Source organism: Chlorocebus sabaeus, chromosome 12, assembly GCF_047675955.1.
Source record: "Chlorocebus sabaeus isolate Y175 chromosome 12, mChlSab1.0.hap1, whole genome shotgun sequence".
Lineage (NCBI taxonomy): Eukaryota > Metazoa > Chordata > Mammalia > Primates > Cercopithecidae > Chlorocebus > Chlorocebus sabaeus.
The window spans coordinates 28,286,885-28,303,243 of NC_132915.1; the positions used below are offsets into that span (position 1 = coordinate 28,286,885).

At 41.0% G+C, this 16,359-nt stretch overlaps 1 long non-coding RNA gene across 1 annotated transcript; it reads left to right on the forward strand.

Annotated features, from left to right (window-relative positions):
• The first annotated feature begins 3,041 nt into the window (after positions 1-3,041).
• LOC140713042 (uncharacterized) lies at positions 3,042-16,100 on the forward strand. The gene is made up of 5 exons (XR_012094925.1): positions 3,042-3,244; positions 3,798-3,940; positions 7,723-7,858; positions 8,809-8,811; positions 15,952-16,100. It is a non-coding gene; the product is annotated as an uncharacterized lncRNA (long non-coding RNA).
• The last annotated feature ends 259 nt before the right edge of the window (positions 16,101-16,359 follow it).

Here is a 16,359-nt window from a genome sequence, read left to right on the forward strand (position 1 = left end):
ATTGGTCACTGCCAACTGGTGGGATCATTGGCATATTCAACACGAAGTTTCCAAGGTTGCCCTGGGGTCCTCTCCCTTCCAGCCAACCAGAAGGGAAAAGGAACATGGAGGAGCACATAGATTTTGAGGGGCCAGACCTAGAAGTGGGGCACATCACATCTGCTCACACTCCATTGACGACAATGGAGTTGTCATCACGCCTCGCTACAGGAGGCTGGGAAAGAACTGTGGCTGAGTGCCCTGGAATAAGAGGAGAACATGGATTTGGGGGAACAGTCAGCAGCTTCCACCCCACAGACCCTGCCCCTTGGCATTCCACCAAAGGACTAGACATGTGCCCCAAACTAGGCCACTCGAAGCTCTTCCCTGGCGCTTTTCTGTGGATGTGACAGGAAGCTCTCTCTTGGCCTTGGAGTCAAGGTGCAGGAAAGACGTGAACTTGGAGCTATCAACAGCCTTTTCCCTCAGCGATGGAGAAAGCACATCCACTATCAGAGAAGATGAGGGAAAACACAGAGATGTGAGGCTGACAGAGGAAGAACTGAGGGACGGCAGGGAAGCCCTGGTGGCATTGCTTGGGGCCTAGATTCAGCACCTGATGTCAAACCCACCTTCAGCCTTTCCAGTTATGTGAGCCAGTGACTCCTTTATTGTTTGACCTATGTTGATGGATGTCTGTCACTTAAAACTGAAAGAATACAGTGTAACGGAGGCAGTTAGCTACTGCAGAAATGATCTGGTGTGGAAAAGTGAACACAGGTCTGTGGAGTGTCTCACTGTGTGCAAAAGGAGTCTGGTGGAGGGAGAATCAGAAGAGCTGACATCTCTTCTTGTCCCTGCCGCTAACTGCCTATGTGGCCTGAAGTAGAGCAGTTTCCCTCTCAGGATCTCAGAGTCCACATCTGTAAAATGTGAGGCCTGGGTCAGGTCTCACAGGATCCTCTTGACCATAAAAAGGTAAGACTTTGTCTATACGATTAGTGTCTTAACATAAATATTCCTTCCCGAAGAAGGCTCAGGGACCTATAGCTAATGCTGGCTTCATTGTAAACACTATCCTCATCTCTCCTAAATTTTCTTGACAGCAGTGTAGAAGTTAATATGTATATCGATTTCCTAGGGCCTCTACAATAAATTACTACAAACTTTGTGACTTACGAGAACAGAAACGTATTCTCTCACAGTTCTGTAGGCCAGAAGTATGAAATCAAGGTGTTGGCGAGGCCATGCTCCCTCCCAAGGCTATAGGGAGAACCCATTCTCACCTCTTCCAGCTCTGGTGGCGTTAGGTGTTCCTTGGCTTGCAGCTGTATCACTCCAATCTCTGCCTTTACCTCCACATGACCTTCTCCTCCATGGGTCTGTCTTCTCTTCTGTCTCTTGTAAGGATACCTGTTGGATTTATGGTCCACCCAGATAATCCAGGATGATCTTATCTCAAGATTCTTAACTTAATTACCTCTGCAAAGATCCTCTTCCAAATAAGGTTGCATTCACAGGTTTTAGGGATTCGGATGTGAACCTATATTTTGGTGAGGGTGGGGCACCATTCAGTCCGAAAAGTACATGTGAAGATCATGTTAAAAAGCTGTAAAAGAAGCACATGGCTTAATATATGTTACAGGCAGCACTAATATGATCTATAAAGAAGCCAGAAAATAAACCAACACCAGCTAGATATTCCCTTCCTCCACTCTGTCACGTGAATAGCCCACCTGGGGAAAATTCCAGAACTAAGGAAGTAGCCAGGTGGCTCTTTTAGTGTTGTTGTTGTTTTAAACAAAAGATCTCAAAGTGGGCCATATTGCCCATCTCACTGTTTGCTCCTTCCACGTAAGTGCTAATGTGTTTGATTATATTCTGCTCCAAATTTCACTACAACCACTAATAAGGCACATACAGAGAATTAACTGTGTCCAAACAGTTCTTTCCTCATGCCCTCATTCTTCTTGAATTTTAAATGCCTGTTGAACAGAAGCATTAGAGTACTTGTTTTCTGAAAACAAGCTGGAGAGCAATCACCTTGTCTTTTCAAAGAAGCCATACTGTGTCTGGTTTTTCCATTCCAAAAATAACATTGAAATTCTTAGAGACAGTCATGTGGCAGGGAACCAAGAGCTGGAATGCAAAGCTTTTGTGTTTCTTGTGCAAGGCCTCTTGAGTACTTAAGTAGTTACATTCCAGCTTTACAGGGAAGTTGAAGAGGGGCAAATGCAGTAAGGAGAGCACTTGAGGCAGGCCTGGTATTTCTCTTCTATGAAATGCCAAGTTTGGTCATGTCCTGGAGAAGTTAGGGTGCCCTACAAGAGGGGCTGGTACTGGTGTGGTCTGTGAAGGGAGACCACGTCTTCCCAAAAATCTAATCACCAGCTGCCTACAACTTCCCCAAACACCCATCTGAACACTGTTTTACTCCTCACCACCCTCACTCTGCAGAATCACACGACAGCCCAACATTGTTACTTCACCTAGTGACAAGTATGCAGATCAATTTTCTCCATTCCCTTTCCTACTGTAGTCTTTCTGTCAGGGATGTTTGAACCAGAGCAACTCCATCTTGAATAGGAACTGGGTAAAATAAGGCTGAGACCTACTGAGCTGATTTCCAGGAGGTTAGGCATTCTACGTCACAGGATGAGATAGAAGGTCGGCATAAGATACAGGTCACAAAGGCCTTGCTGATAAAATAGCATGAGGTAAAGAAGCAGGCCTAAACCCACCAAAACCAAGATGGTGATCAAAGTGACCTCTGGCCGTCCTCACTGCTCATTATATGCTAATTATAATGTATTAGCATGCTAAAAGACACTCCCACCAGTGCCATGACAGTTTACAAGTGCCATGGCAATGTCAGGAAGTTACCCTATATGATCTAAAAGGGGGAGGAACCCTCAGTGCCAGGAATTGCCCACCCCTTTCCTGGAAAACTCGTGAATAATCCACCCCTGTTTAACATATAGTCAAGAAATAACCATAAGCATTAACAGTGGAACAGCCCATGCAGCTGCTCTGCCTATGGTGTAGCCATTCTGCCATTCTTTATTCCTTAATTTTCTTAATAAACTCACTTTCACTTTACAGATTCACCTCAAACTCTTTCTTGTGTGAGATTCAAGAACCTTCTCTTAGGGTCTGGATTGGGACCCCCTTCTGGTAACATCTTCCTGGTGACCATGAAGGGACAATACTGAAGAGACCCCTGACCCTAAGGAAATAGACTGCAGCACCAATGGGCCAACTTTGGGTAAGTGTTGGGGTACATTTTATCTGGGTAAAGGATGGGATTGGGTTAAAGGCCCAACTTAGAGGAGTTAGCGTCTCGGTCCTAAGACAGTGTGGGTTAAAGGACCCTCTTCATAAAAGGTAAAGATGCTTGACCGGACTTGGGTTTGAGGCCCAACTTAGGAAAGTTAGAGTTCTTCCTAAGATTTAGGGGGTTAGAGGCCCCTGTCAGTGAAATCCCCCTTGGCTGGAAATGGATTTGCCATTACAGGATGTTAACCACGATTCTCTTTAGATTCATTTGCCTTGCACTCTTTGCTGATGGCTGTGCATAACGGGATTAGACCTGTCCAGGATCATGAGACGTAAGAGTCTTTTTCTTCCCATGGGGAAACTTGAGAGCTGACAGAGCTGCTGGGAAAGATCTCTTCACAACTGACAAGCGGCCACCTAAACTTTTGATTCAGTGTTGCTGCAATGGGTCTTTCCCTGAGCTCTTTGCCTCCCCACCCTGCTACAGGCAATGCTTTTCTTCCTTTCTCTTCTTCCCTTTTCCTATCTTTTCTGCTATTCAGGGCGATCATCTTGCCCAGAGACCTCATGTTGAAACTCTTGGTCAGAGGTTGGATGAAAGCTGACAGGGTCCATCCAGAAGCAAGTTTGAGCCTTGCCAGTTCCATTTTGGGTACTGAGTGGAGTGGTGACTGTAGTAAACCTGGTGTACTTTGTGCTATAAATTTGTCTTTCTGTATTGCTCTGTCATAAAGAGGAGTACCTTAAGATAGAACATGGGGTTAGGACCTCAGCAACAAACTTTGTTGCAGATCCCCAAAACAAAAAAAGCTGGATGAAGTTTCCCTCTCGTCTTGTTGCATGTCCTTGGGAGCTTGACCTTATAACCACATAGTGATATTTTCTCTTGGTCTCCATCACCCAGCAGACAACAAACATGGAGTTCATGTCAATAGTCAGCCCTAAAAATTATCTTGAGCAGTTAAAAGCCTTTGCAAGCTCTAGACTCCTTCTAGGAAGAGCAATGGAAACTGTCCAGTGCTGTAGCTTAGTGACTAAGGCCTTGTTTTTTCACAATGGCAGCCTGAATCCAGGGTTCAATTCCTGGCTTAGGGGATGAGTTCTTTCTGGTTTGATATCTGTGTGACCTTTACCATTTGTTAATTCTCTTCCCGTCCACAAACTGTCTGGAATTTTCCTTTTCTGAGGACCTAGGAGGTTACCTTTGGTGAAGTTCAAAACCCAGAAATATTGGCCATTTGTCTTGGCTAAAGCCAGGTAATAAGAGATTTAAAATAAATTTTTTTAGAGTGCTATGGTTAAAAGTCAGCTTAATTAAAAGTGGATATTCAAGCTGTAGCAGCCTGGTTCTCCTTAGGAAAAACAGAGGAAGCTCCCTAGACCTCATTTTGAGGGAAAACTCTGTTTTTCTCATGGAACCCTAGGAAAGGAAAGCAGATAGATCCCCCTCAAAATCTAAGGCTGTGTTCTGTTTTGCATTGTGTTATCTGATGGTTTTGACTTTTGAGGATTTCAGAAATTGCTTCACATTATGAGAGAACTTTGGTGTGTAATAACTGGTAGGAAATACACTTTTGGGGATAGCTAATGGCAGTGGGGGAATACGTGGTTCTTTGCATGTTTGGATTAAAGACACATGTTCCTGGCCACCTGGAAAGTAAGGAATGTCCCCACCCTGCATTGAGAGATAACACTCCCATAGGAGATGGGCTGATTCACCCTTTTTGGGATCCAGGATCAGGTATAAAAATGGGACCCTGAATTTTGGGGGATCTGTTTTGCCTTCCAGCTGTGCCTGCATAGTAGGCCCTAGAAACTGCATGCTTTAAAGAGAAACAAAAACTGGCAAATGAAAAATCTTACAAGTACTGGATCTTCTCCTGTCTATATTCACATGTGTGTGTGATGTTTATATAGGAAATAACTCTGATTAATTAGCTTAAAAGTAATAAGCACTGAAATCAAATATTTTGTCAGAAAAATAAAAACTGTAATGTCTTCACATGACTTTAGTAAGCTTTGGGAAATAAAGACAGTTTTAAGAATTATTGGTAATTTAAGGTCATAAATTGCTTCTTTGACTTTTGAAAATTATTCATCTTATCTACTTTGGAGCCATTAGATTCTAGGTAAGGCCTGGGGACATGTGGAGTTAGCCATGCCCCCTAGCTATGCTGGAAAGAGTCAGGCCTTACCGACACCAGACAGAAGTGTCCACATCTAGGACATAATTAAAATCCCTTACTTACCAAGGTTTTCACCAAAAGTAAAAGTTGCTAAGAGTTAACATTGTGACAGGTAATTGAGACTACTGAAGAAACAGTTTTTACATGCAAGGTGTGTAAGGAAAGCAAAATGTGTTCCTGGTGAAAGATTATAAGAACTTATGGGAATATGGATTTTTTTAGCCTAGGTTAAAGGGTTAAAGAATTGTTTTAAGTTACATAGGATATAGCTAAAGGCTTCAGCAAGTTGTGGAAGGTTTGTGAAAAGTTAATCTTGTAAAAGAACACAATGTTCTGTGTGTGAACATTGGCTAAAGTTGAAGAAGTATTATTCAGTTTTTCTGTACATTGGATGCTGGGATAAAAGCACAACAGGTTTTTCTTAAAGCACTAATCTGCTCTTTCACAAACATTGTAAAGAGTTTTAAAAGGTTTGTGAGAATCTTATCTGATGGTCAAACTGATTAAAATTGGATAGATTGGTCTATAAGACTTTATGAAGAACTGGGTTTAACATTAATAGTACATTAATGTAAAGGTGAAATTTTGCTTTTTCTCTTGAACAAGACTTTCATGTAATATTTTTAAAAATCAAATATTTGTGCTTGCCTTTTAAATTAACTGTAGGAACAATAAGAGAAAGAAAAGAGACAAATTCAGTTGGCTCACGCTGTCTTTACTTGGTCCTGTTTAGAAAGCTCATTCTCTCCTCTCTCAGTGAGCATCAGTTTTTGCCTTTTTAAAATATTTGAGTTATCATTTTGATTAAATGAATAACTTACGGTGACCTGGAATTCTATTTTGTAATATCAAGAGTTTTAAACCTTTGATATTTGACAAACTTTCCAAAATCGCGTTATAAATTATGTCTTTTTTCTGACCTAATTAACCTTTTAGATATTAGGTCTCCTAAAGGCCAAAAATCACATATTTGGCTTATTTGGTATTAAAATTATATAGAAAGTCTTGTCAAATATGAAATGGCATTTGGCTTTCTTTGGGCTGTATTTGTGTAAATATGTTATTGGTGTGTGTTCCAAAATTATGGGAAACTCCTATAATTCTGATATGACTTAATGTACATTATCAGTAATAATTATAATTGTTATGTTAAATTATTGTGTGCCATAGAGGTAACAAATTTCCTTGTCAACTGTGTCTTTGACTGTGGCTGCCCTAAAACTTTTCATCATACACAATTATCTTGTTTTGGTTCTCTTTAGATTAGTTTATAATCAGCTATAGGACTTTGACAGGTGCTCCTGCAAAATGGTTTCTGATAACTTTGGAGACTATGGCATTAGAATAGAAGAAAAACCTTCAGGACTATCATGGAGAGTGGAATGTTCATTAATATCAACCAGGACAGGAGTTAACTGCATGGACTGAACTAATAGAAGACTGAAGTAATATTTTTGACTTTTGCTTAAAATGTTGCTGATCCTTTGTTTTGTTTTTCAGAGTCAAGAAAATGTTTGAGCTATTTACAGCTTTTAACAATTGAGTAAAGTACACTCCTGTGAACCAAATTTGAAGCATATTTTTTTTCTCTCTACCTTATTTCTCCAGAATGTGGAAACTATTTGTGAGTATTGTTAACTTACAGCAATATAGTTTTGCATAAGTGCAATAAGAATCTGTTTTCTTTTGTAACAGGACACAATTGGAGACACTGATTATTTTACCAAGGCTTTGACTGAAGGGGTATGCTTTCCTTTAAGGAATCAAACTTGACTTATAGAGCCAATATAAGTCCCTTGGGAAAACTGGCCTCATACCTTGTCTACATAGTCTCTGTACAGGGTTTCTTACCTGTGGTAAGTAAAGAATCTCACTTTCTAACAGGCCCAGGAACCCTAAGTTATCTTGGGACCTCAAGAGGAGAGGACTTTACTCAACTCATAAGTATTGGAGGATATGAACTCATGACTAGTCTTGGCTTTAAAAAAAAGTCTTATCTGAAATTCCTAACAGAGCAGAGTTTCATCAAAGCCACTTAAAAAGCCTATGTGAAAAATAATTATTCTTGCTACACATTATGCAAATAATCAAGCCAAGTATAAGACTAAAGCTTATTTTTGCAAACAAATCAGTCCTATTATGATTTGTCTTTAGTAAAAATGGGAAAGTAGAGAGAGAAAAAAATTGTTTCAAGAACCTATTAGATTCTAGTCTTATTAGTTGTTTTTAAGTTTATTTCTGCAATTTAGACTAACTCTGCTTATTCCTGTGAACCAACCAGTGATCTCTGGCTGCTGCTCAGAAGAAACAAGAGGGATGAGTAATGTAAATAATCTGGATTATTATTCTAATTCTGAGCCTGTACTGGAATCAGCTAGCAACCCCATATCAGCTTGGTTTCAACAGTTTCCCAGTTTGTGATAAGCCTCCTTATTTAGTTTACTTGGGATAATTTTGCTCATTTTTCTTTACTGTTGTAGAATATATTGCCATTGAACTCTTTGCATAGGAATGCAGGATGAGCTTACTCAATCATGTCGTTTACAACAACATGGATTCAGCTGGGGACCATTATCCTAAGCAAATTAGTGCAGAAACAGAAAACCAAATACCACATATTCTCACTTATAAGTGGGAGCTAACCATGGGGTACTCATAGTCATAAAGATGACAATAATAGAAACGGGATTACTAGGCAGGGAAGGGAGGAAGCAGGGCAAGGGATGAAAAACTAACTAGTGGGTATTATGCTCAGTACCAGGGTGATAGGATCGTTCATACCCTAAACTTCAGCATAACACAATCTGGCCAGGTAACAACCCTGCACATGTACCCCTGAATCTAAAATTTAAAAAAAAAAAAAAGAAAAAATGTGGGCTGGGCACAGTGGCTTACACCTGTAATCCCAGCACTTTAGGAGACTAAGGCAGAAGGATCACCTGAGGTCAGGAGTTTGAGACCAGCCTGGCCAACATGGCAAAACCCCGTCTCTACTAAAAATACAAAACTTATCTAGGCATAGTGGCAGGTGCCTGAAAATCCAGATACTCAGAAGGCTGAGGTGGGAGAATCACTTGAACCCAGGAGGCTGAGTTTGCAGTGAGCCAAGATTGCACCACTGCACTCCAGCCTGGGCAACAAAGCAAGACTCCATCTCAAAAAATAAAAATTAAAATTAAAAAAATGCTGGGAAAAAAATAAGATAAAAAGACAAGCTATAGACTGTGAGAAGATTTGCAAATCATGTATCTGACAGAGGACTAGTATCCAGAATATGTAAAGAACTTTCAAAAGTCAAGAAAATGTCCATCTAATTAGAAAAATTAGCAAAGATATGAAGAGATATTTCACTGAAGAAGATATACAGATGGTCAATAAACACATGAGAAGATGTTCAACATTATTAGTCATCGGGGAAATGCAAATGAAAATCACAGTGCAATATTGCTACACAACTACAGAACAGCTAACATAAAAAACAGAGTCAACACCAAATGTTGATGAGGATGCAGTTAACTAGATCACATATACATTGCTGGTGAAAATGTAAAATGGTACAGCCACTCTGGAAAATTGTTTGGTAGTTTCTGGAAAAACTAAACATGCAACTACTGCACAACCCAGCAACTGCATTCTTGAGCACTTATCTTACAGAAACGAATATATATATTCACACAAAATCCTATACAGGAATGCTTGCAGCAGCATAATTTGTACCTCCAAACTGGAAACAATCCAATTTCCTTCAGTGGATGAATGGTTAAACTGGTACATCGATTCCATGTGGTATACTACTCAACAATGAAAAGAAAGGAACTATTGTTGATACACATAACTTCTCCAGGGAATTATGCTGAGTGGAAAAAAGCCAATCACAAAAGATTATATACTGTGTGATTCCATTCATGTAACATTCTTAAAATGACAAAATTATAGAAATGGGGTAAAGATGAGTCGTTGCCAGGGGCTAAGAGTGGAGGGAGGATGTACATACAGTTACAAAAAAGCAACAAGAGGCCAGGTACAGTGGCTCAGGTCTATAATCCCAGCACTTTGGGAGGCCAAGGCTGGTGGATCACTTGAGGTCAGGAGTTCGAGACCAGCACGGGCAACAGAGTGAGACTCTGTCTCAAAAAAAAAAAAAAAGAAAGCAACACAAGAGGGACCCTTGTTGTGATGGAACTGTTTCATATCTTGACTGTGATGGTGATCACCTGAACCTACACATGTGACAACACTGCATGGAATAAAACACACACATGCACACACATACACACACACGCACACACATACACACACACACACACACAGATGAGTGCATGAAAAACTGGTAAAATCTGAGTAAGATGATCAAGTGTACCAATATCAATTTTCTGGTTGTGATATTGTTCTATAATTATGCAAGATTTTACCATTGGGTGAAACTGGGTGAAAGGAAGGTGGAATCTCATAATTGCATGTAAATCTCAATGAGCTCAAAACAAAGGTTTTTTTAAAAGGCAAGCCTAATCACAGCCAATAAGCAGAGGATTCAGGTTAAGGAAACACTTGTGTTAACAAAAAGCAAAGGGTATGGATTTCTGAAGTCAGACTGGCCTCATTAGCTGGAAGTAGCATGGAAGAAGTGTCCACCCAATCTGGAAGTCCCTAGGTTTAGCATGACATATTACTGACTTGAGATCAAGTCTACTAGGTAACTCTTTTTCCTACCCACAGGAAGGGGTGAATGAAGAAAAATGCTCTGAAATGATAGGAACTGCTGCCTCCCTCAAAGCCCAGGGACTGAGGCTGCCCACTCCTTCCTGGGGTGGGTAGTTCTGTTCTGTCTTATCTAGATTTTGCAGCCTCCATCTCCTCATTCAGCAACTCCACCTCTGGGAAGCTGCACAGCCCATTCACACACATTACCCTGCCCTGGAAGGCGGGCCTATCTACAAGCTGGGCAGGCGGCCTCATGCAGTTCTCCTTACCTCCCCATCTTCCATCCTAGAGGGATCTAGGGATCTACTACATTCTGAGAAGGAAAAGGTGAGCCATCCCTCAGCTAGGCAAGCACACATACACAGAACCTCTAAGAATGTTCTATCAGTTTTTTAATTCAACTCAGGCAATGTAATCCAACCCACATGGGCTGCCAGGTGGTGAGGCTTTTCTCTAAAAGCCTTGAGAAGTGCCAGCCTCAAGGAATGGGATGCAGAGCAGTAGGAAGAAGGATAGACAAAACAAGCACAACAGAAATCACTAGAAGGTTTTTTGTAACAGTGCAGCTTGTGGGTTGAACAGCAAGTGTCAGAATTTCTGAGGAAATTAAAGTCACATATCAAAAGTAAACTTTTTAAAATCAACATATAATAATTATACATATTTAGGGGGTACATAGTGATATTTTGATACATACAACGCATAGTGATCAGATTAGGCTAATTATCTCACCCATCATCTCAAATACTTATTTCTTTGCATTGGGATCATTCAATCAGTCAACATTCTCCTTCTAGCTATTTGCAACTATATATTATTGTTAACTACAGTGGTGTAGAATGCTTAAAAAGTACACTTTTTTATCAAGCAAATTTGCCAGAGTTGTAACAGTTTACATACAGGCATAGCTTTTTTATTGCACTTTGGAGATAATGTGTTTTTTACAAATTGCAGGTTTGTGGCAAGCTAGATTGAGCAAGTCTGTTGGTGCCATTTTTTCAACAGCATGTAGACACTTTGTATCTTTGTGTCACATTTTGCTAATTCTTACAATCTGTCTCTTGTGATTTTTTGGGGGGCACCATGAACCACACCCATACAAGATGGCAAACTTAATCGATAAATGTTGTTTATTGTTTAACTGCTTTATCAACTTGCCATTTCCCATCCTTCTCCCCCTCACCAGGCCTCCTTATTACCTGAGACAAAACAACACTGAAATTAGGCCAATTAGTGGCTCTCACCTGTAATCCCAGCACTTTGAGACGCTGAGGTTGGGGAATCACTTGAGCCCAGGAGTTCAAGACCAGCCTGGGCGACATAGTGAGACCCCGTCTCTACAAAACAAACCAAAAAATTCTTTTTTTACATGGGGTCTTGCTCTGTCACCTAGGCTGAAGTATACTGGTGTGGTCTTGGCTCACTGCAACCTCCGCTTCTCAGGTTCAAGCAATTCCCCTGCCTCAGTCTCCCAGTCTCCCAGGATTACAGGAATGCACCACCACATCCAGCTAATTTTCTTATTTTTTTATTTTTAGTAGAGACGGGGTGTCACCATGTTAGCCAGGCTGGTCTTGAACTCCTGACCTCAAGTGATCTGCCCACCTCGGCCTCTCAAAGTGCTGGGGTTACAGGTGTGAGTCACGGTGCCCAGCCAAAAATTTTTTTTTAATTAGCCAGGCATGGTAGTGCACACCTGTAGTCCCAGCTTCACAGGAGGCTGGGGCAGGAGGATCACTTGAGCCCAGGAGTTCAAGGCTGTGGTGAGCTATGTAGCACCACTGCACTCCAGCCTGAGAGACAGAGCCAGACCCTGTATCCAAAAAAAAAAAGAAAGAAAAGAAAAAGAGGAAGAGAAAAAGAAATTAGTCTAAGTAATATCCTATAATGGCCTAAAAAGTGTTTGACTGAAAGAGTCAGGAGAATTGCATGTCTCTCACTCCAAATCAAAAGCTAGAAATGTTGAAGCTCAGTGAGGAAGCCGTGATGAGCCAAAAGCTAGGCCTCTTGACCAAACAGCTAAGTTATAAATACAAAGGAAAAGTTCTGAAGGAAATTAAAAGTGCTGCTCCAGTGAACATATGAATGATTTAAAAAAATGGTCTTATTGTTGATAAGGAGAAAGCTTGAGTGGTCTGGAGAGAAGATCAAAGTGGCCACAATATTCCCTTAAACTAAAGCCTAATCCAGAGCAACCCCTAACTCTCTTTAATTTTATGAAGCCGGAGAAAGGTAAGGAAGTGGCAGAAGAAAAGTCTGAAGCTAACAGAGTTTGGTTCCTGAGATTTAAGGAAAAGAATTTTCTCCAGGACATAGAAGTGCAAGGTGAAGCAGCAAGTGCTGTAGAAGCTGTAGCAAGGTATCCAGAAGACTTAGCTAAGGTAACTGATGAAGGTGGCTACACTAAACTACAGAATTGTTATAGATGAAACAGTCTTCTCTTGGAAGAAGATGCCATTCACAACTTTCGTAGCTAGAGAGAAATCAATGCCTGACTTCAAAACTTCCAGGACCTGGCTGGCTCTCTTGTTAGGGGCTCATGCAGCTGGGAACTTTAAGTGGAAGCCGAAGTTCTTTTACTATTTTAAAAATCCTGGGGCTCTGAAGAATTATGTGAAATCTACTCTGCTTGTGCTCTATACATGGAACAACGAAGCCTGGATGGCAGCACAACTGCTTACAGCACGGTTAAAACACTGCTTACTAAATGTTTTCAGTCCACTGTTGAGACATACTGCTCAGAAAAATAAAAAAGATTCTTTCAAAATATTTTTTACTGCTCATTGACAATGCATCTGGTCACTCAGGAGCTCTGATGGAGACATACAAGGAGGTTCATATTGTTTTCATGACTATCAACACAACATCCATTCTGCATCCATGGATCAAGGAGTAATTTCAACTTTCAAGTCTTGTTATTTAAGAAAGACATTTTGTAAGATTATAGCTGCCATAGACAGTGATTCCTCTGATGGATCTGGGCAAAGTAAACTGAAAACCTCTAGAAAGGATTCACCATTCTAGATGCCATTGAGGACATCTGTGGGAGGAGGTCAAAACAGCAACATGAACAAGAGTTTGGAAGAAGTTGATTCCAACCCTCAAGGATGGCTTTGAGGGATTTAAGACTTTAAAAGAGGAAGTCACTGCAGACGTGGAGGAAACAGCAAGAGAATGAGAATTAAAAGCCTGAAAATGTGACTGAACTGCAAAAATCTCATGATAAAATTTGAACAGATGAGAAATTCCTTCTTATGGATGAGCAAAGAAAGTGGTTTCTTGGAATGGAATCTAATCCTGGTGAAGATGCTGTGAACATTGTTGAAATAACAACACAGGATCTGAAATATGACATAAACTTAGTTGATAAAACAATGACAGAGTTTAAGAGAATTGACTCTAATTTTGAAAGAAGTTCTACTGTGGGTAAAATGCTGTCAAACAGCATCGCATGCCACAGAGAAATCTTTCATGAAAGGAAGAGTCAATTGATCTGGCAAACTTCATTGTTGTTTCTTTTAAAAAATTGCCACAGCCAGCCCAACTTGCAACAGCCGCCACCCTGATCAGTCAGCAGCCATCAACACCAGGCAAGACCCTCCACCTGCAAAGATTACAACTCACTGAAGGCTCAGATGATCATTAGCATTTTAACAATAAAATATTTTTAAGATATGTACTTTTTTTTTCTTTTTAGAGATGGGGTCTTGCTCTGTTGCCCAGGTTGGAAGGCAGTGGCATGATCATAGCTCACTGCAGCCTTGAACTCCTGGGCTCAAGTGATCCTCCTGTCTCAGCCTCATGAGTAGCTAGGACTACACCACCACACCCAGCTAATTTTTTCTATCTTTTGTAGACAGGAAGTCTCACTCTGTCATCCAGGCTAGAGTACAGAACCACAATCGTAGCTTACAGCAGCCTCAAACTCCTGGGCTCAAGTGATTCTCCCACTTTGGTCTCCCACAGTATTAGGATTCCAGGTGTAAGCAACTGGGCTCAGCCTGGTTTTTCAGACATAATGTTACTGCACACTTAATAGACTACAGTATAGTATAAACACAATTTTCATGTGTGCTGGGAAACCAAAAAATTCATGTGACTGGCTTCAGTGTGATATTTGCTTTGTTGTGGTGGTCTGGAACTGAACCCTCAATATCTTCAAGGGATGCCTGTCTATTGAAGTTTGCACCTACAGATGAATTTTTTAATGTGTCAGAATTTTCATTTGCTCAAACAATAAGTGTTTTTTCTTCAAACTTGGTGGTTTTGTGAAGTCACCACAATAAAAATGTCTATGTGATGGGTCCATGCAGAGAGCTGAGGAAAGTCATGTACACCCTTTGCACAACCTGCTCCTGACCACCCAGAGCACGAAGGGTGGGTCCCATGTGAAAGTGCTGCCTTAAGGGGGCCAAGTGGAACCAACAATGTGATTCCCATGCCCCTTGTGAGGGGCAGGATGGGAGCCATCGCATTTGCTGGTAGCCGATTGTATGCTCTTTGATTCAACCCGGCGTCTGTTGTAGAAGAGGCAATGGCCCCTTTAAGACCCTCCTTTCAACCCTCGGAAGGCCCAAAGACAAGTTAATACCTGTTGATCAGTCTTCTCCAGCCAAGGTTTTTAAGATCAGGGTCCTTTCAAGAAGACGTTCCACTTCAATTGTGCCTGGCCGCTAGAGAATCTTTTGCTTCAGATCCCCCTAGTAATGGGTGGTGTCTGGTCATCCTCACCCCACCGCTCAGAGCCCCATAGGTGATGTAGGATCACGCCCTTCAAAATAGCAAGTGTGCAGGGCAGAACGAAATGCCCAAGTCTGGCCTCACATTGAACTTTCCTTAATGACTACTGATCTACAAAATGCTGATTCAACAAAATTAGAAAACAACAACAAAAAAATGGTTTCTGTTCTGAATTTGGCATGAAAACATTTTTGTTCACATTAATGAAGGTGGCAGAAGAAAAAACTGCTATGGTTTTCCACTCCCGTAAACATATCTGCTCTGGTTCCAACTCAGAATGCCTTTCTCTTATCACTTCCACTGCTGGGAAGATAACAAAGCAATTTAGGGCCTACTAGAGAAAGTAGACTTGACCCTGGCACAAATCTCTTTGTCAAGAGACAGAGGCTGAGCCTTCTCTGAATATCTTAGTATCTGAATTTCTTTGAATATCTTAGTTGACAGTATGATCAAAGCATTGCAAGACTGCCAGTTCCAAGACAACTATGCGGTTCAGGGGGTTTGCCTCACAGACTGTGCATGAGCCCGGGCCAATACAATGTGCAAGAAAGTGAACTAGCTCACAAAAGCTGAATTTAAGGCTTGCAAGACCCAGGGACAGGATCTAGGTAAGGAGTAGGCACAGCGTTTCATAGACAAGTCCCTGAGGCAAAGTGAGGTACTTCTTGTCAAAGTTATTGCTGTGGAAAATAATAACCAGGGAGCATTGAACTGTTTACAATCCATTTGATGACCTAAAACATTGTCTTTGAACAATGTCTGGTTGTCTGGGAGCTATGTACCCGGACTACACTCTCCTGGCCATTCCTGGAGATTCCTTAATTACCTTTACATCCTGGTTACTCCTTTGAGAGACACATTCAGAATAAGCCTCTTGAAACCACCTATTGTTTTTGTTGCAGGAGTGATCTTGAAGGTATTGTACCTTTTATATCACACAAGGGCCTCCTGGTAGTGATAAGAACAGAAGTTCCAGGAAAGGATCTGTTTCTCCTGGATAGCTGGGTTGTTTTTATGTTAATGATTGTGTGGCTCTTGTTATTGATGCCATTGTGTGCTTTGGTTTCAGCTGCTGGAAATTTCAGAGTCAAACCTGAATCTCACCTCTGCAAAGAGCACAGGAACCCATGGCAAATGTTGTATATACCTAAGTCATCCCTGGCGCCATCTTCATTTACTGCACCAGGCTTTCTTCGTTGTGATGATGTTCTCTCTCTTAAAAAAAAAGTACTCTTCACATTTCTGCAAGCCACAAAAATACTCCTTGGGGGATAGATAACATATAAACAAGTGAACAAACAAATCAGACAGGTAATTGGCAGAAATAACTTGTTTTAAAATACTTTTACCCCCGTTTGGAGCGGTAGAAGAGTAATCTTGCCTTGTCTGTCTTTAAATGGCTGTGTTTGCAAACTAACATCTATTATGTTGAGTGAAGAACGTGTTTTTAAATGACCGTTGGTATTTTTAACCTCTG